The sequence below is a fragment of the Chelonia mydas genome, chromosome 6 (assembly GCF_015237465.2).
Source record: "Chelonia mydas isolate rCheMyd1 chromosome 6, rCheMyd1.pri.v2, whole genome shotgun sequence".
NCBI lineage: Eukaryota > Metazoa > Chordata > Testudines > Cheloniidae > Chelonia > Chelonia mydas.
The window spans coordinates 16042233-16045807 of NC_051246.2; the positions used below are offsets into that span (position 1 = coordinate 16042233).

The 3575-nt window shown below is 57.6% G+C and overlaps 1 long non-coding RNA gene across 1 annotated transcript; it reads left to right on the plus strand.

Annotated features, from left to right (window-relative positions):
* Nucleotides 1-1343: 1343 nt before the first annotated feature.
* Nucleotides 1344-3575, plus strand: LOC122466216. Its single transcript, XR_006291570.1, has 3 exons — nucleotides 1344-1396; nucleotides 2897-2984; nucleotides 3467-3575. It is a non-coding gene; the product is annotated as an uncharacterized LOC122466216 (long non-coding RNA).

Genomic DNA, 3575 nt, shown 5'->3' on the forward strand with positions numbered 1-3575 from the left:
ACCCAGCTGCTGTCTGGGCAGGTGCCGGGAGGTGCAGGGGTAACCCCGGTGCTCACAGCCCTGGGGACAACTCGCTTGTGGAGGGTGGGGGCGGGGTGGGGGCAGATGCTCCGTCACTCGGAGTCTTTCAGTCCAGCCCTCTCCAGAGGCTCCGCTCTGGCTCCGTTGGGGTGGGAGGCAAGAGCCCCTGGGCAGGGCTAGTGCCTGGTATGATGCAGGAGCACAGACAGACGGCACAATGGGCTGCCTGCTCTTAGAGTCTATGAAACTCTGCTGGGACTAAAGGCAGCTCCATGGCAGAGCCCCCGCTGAGCCCGCACTCGGGGCCCCCAGAGCTTCCACATTCTCCAGGGGGTTGGAAGTGGGGCTCATGGGGCCTGATGAACTCTGCAAGGGGCATCAGTGCCAGCTGTGTGGGGGGGCACTATGGAAAGCTGAGGGGGGTGCATTTGTGCCCCAGGGCTCAGCACTGGCCAGTTCCCCCCAGACTTGGGGGTCCCAGTGCCCCTGCTCACCACAGTCAGGGAAGGGCCACTTGCCAGGCTCTGGGTGATCACCCCACTCCAGTCCCAGGCCCACTGGTCAGGGTCCCATGGCAGTGGAGGGGGTCCATGGCTCTGAGGGGTTCGCCCCCCAGGAAGTGCTGGTGGGGGAGGGGAGGGAACCCTAATGCTGGCACTCACAGGGTAGATGGCACCAGCCCGTTGGCTGCTGTCCCATTCCCTGTGGCCAGGCGCCCAGCACTGCAGCCAGCGGTGAAACGGCCCCGGGGTCCCAGCATGGCCGTTGCTTTGTGAAATCCTCTTGTGAAACCTGCCCAGCACTTGGGGGAGATGCTTATCTGCAGGGACGCCCTGAGCCAGCAGGGCCTGAGAGTGGGCTGGTGACGAGGGGGGGGGGGGGGAAGAGTGACAGCAGCGTTCCTCAATCCTGCCCACAGCACCTGTTTGCGTAGCCTTGGCTCTCCCCCTCCTCAGCTCTGCCAGTGCCCATCTCTCCTGACCCCCAGCCCCTGTTAGCCCAGCCTTACAGTCTGGGTCACTCTAAAGCGGGTCCTCGAGTGGCTGGGAGTCCAGCTCTCTGCTACCATCAGCAGAGGGTGACTCCAGGACCCCCTATGGTCTATGGGAGTTGGGGGCACTTTGTAGACAGCTCGTTTGTAAACTCCTCTGATGGCCCCTGGAGGGTGACATGGGGCAGCTGGTGGGTCAGAGCCAAGCCTGGGTGTGGGGGTGTCGCAAGCCGTGGGGTGAGGGGTGGGGGGAGGAGGAGCACAAGGGGCTGGGAGCTGATAGTGGCTCTTTCCACAACCCCAGCTTCCTGTTCCAGCCCAATATAAGGGACTGGGATGGCTGTAGCCATCGGAGCTTGCCGAGGACCCACAGTCATCACAGAGGTGGATGTGGGAGGGGTCTCTGGGTGACCCCAGGGGCTATGGGGGGTGATGGGGACCCGCTCCAGAGTGGGGTCACTCGGTTGGGGCCTGGCTCTTACAGCAGCCAGTGCTGGTTTCCTTGCAGAAGTGACTGCCATTATTCACCTCTCTGTGGCAGGGAGGAGCAGATCGCTGCCTGACTCCAGGGGCTGCTCAGCTCCTGCCCTGGAGACTGAGATCACAAGGCCTCACTGTTGGCCACTGAGGCTGCTCTGATGCTCAGAAAGGCCTGGCACTGCTCAGTGCTCTTGGCCCCTTATATCCTGTGGCAGGGAGTTCCACAGGCTAACAGCACATGCTGGGTTCTCTCTGCCACTTTCTGTCAATAGTCAATGGATGCCCATAGCCCATTATCCCTGTGTTACAGGGCAGGCGAGTGACAGCCCCCCTGCCTCCCCACCAGCTGAGCCAAGGCCCCAGGCTCTCTTCTTCCCCCTTGCTTGGCCCAGCCCTACCTTAGCTAGAAATGGCTGCCTTGGCTGGAGGGCGGTCATCAGCCCAGAGGAGTTTGGTGGTGTCAAGGTTCCTTCCCCACTCTGAACTCTAGGGTACAGATGTGGGGACCTGCATGAAAACCTCCTAAGCTTACTTTTACCAGCTTAGGTTAAAACTTCCCCAAGGTACAAATTCATTTTACCCTTTGCCTTTGGATTTCCACTACCACCACCAAACTTTATCTGGGTTTACTGGGAAACGTAGTTTGGACACGTCTTTCCCCCCCAAAATCCTCCCAACCCTTGCACCCCACTTCCTGAGGAAGGTTTGGTAAAAATCCTCACCAATTTGCTTAGGTGACCACAGACCCAAACCCTTGGATCTTAGAACAATGAAAAAGCATTCAGTTTCCTTACAAGAAGACTTTTAATAGAAGTAAAGGAATCACCTCTGTAAAATCAGGATGGTAGATACCTTACAGGGTAATTAGATTCAAAACATAGAGAGTCCCTCTAGGCAAAACCTTAACCTACAAAAAAGACACACAGACAGGAATAGTCATTCTATTCAGCACAGCTCTTTTCTCAGCCATTTAAAGAAATCATAATCTAACACATACTTAGCTAGATTACTTACTAAAAGTTCTAAGACTCCATTCCTGTTTTGTCCCCGGCAAAAGCAGCATACAGACAGACCCAGACCCTTTGTTTTTCTCCCTCCTCCCAGCTTTTGAAAGTATCTTGTCTCCTCATTGGTCATTTTGGTCAGGTGCCAGCAAGGTTACCTTTAGCTTCTTAACCCTTTACAGGTGAGAGGATTTTTCCTCTGGCCAGGAGGGATTTTAAAGGGGTTCACCCTTCCCTTTATATTTATGACAGGTGGTAGGTCAGGGTGCAGTGGCAGGAGGTCCCTAGGTGCGGGGGGGTGGGGGTCAATCCGAGCTAAGTGGAGGGAGGGGGATGGGCTCACTAACTGTTGGTGGGGGGGGGCTGGGTAGAAGGGGCTCAATCTGTTTCTGTCTCACAGCAGTTCGCCACCCCAGGTCTGCTCAAGATGAAGCTGTTCCTGGTCGTGGCACTCGTCCTGCTGGGGGCCATCTCTGCTCGCCAGCTCCGTAAGTCCTCGGGCCCAAGTCTCTGTGGCTACAGCCCCTCCCCAACCCTGTGGGGAGCCTGACCCACAGGCCACTGCCCCAGTGGGAACCTCCACACCCCCAGCAGACACTGTATGGGTCCCATGGGCTTGGGTCAGACCCAAGCAAGCACAGTACGGGGCTCAGTAACCCCAGATCTGTGCTCAGCAAGTCTCCAGCCCCATTCTGTTCTGGACACCTGAGCCACCTGTCCTCAATAACCTTCAGCCCCACTGCAGCCTGAAGACCAGGGTCCCCTGGCCCCTCAATAACCCTATGACCCTCTCCATCTGGAACATCAAGGTCCCCTGACCCCCAAATGACACCCTGACCCTCTCTATCCCGGACACCTGTGTCCCCGGCCACTGGATCAGCTCCATCTCCCTGCTCCATGGATTGTTTGAGATCTGGGCTGCATATTGCTGCTGGAAGGGCCAATTGGTGTCTCTCGCACCCACCCTCAGATGAGGGCTCCCTGGAGCAGGAGGTACCAGCCGAGCAAGACGAGGAGGAGCCCGGGGAGCCAGAGCCACCATGCCCCACAGAGAGCTAGAGCTTTAGGATGATAGAATC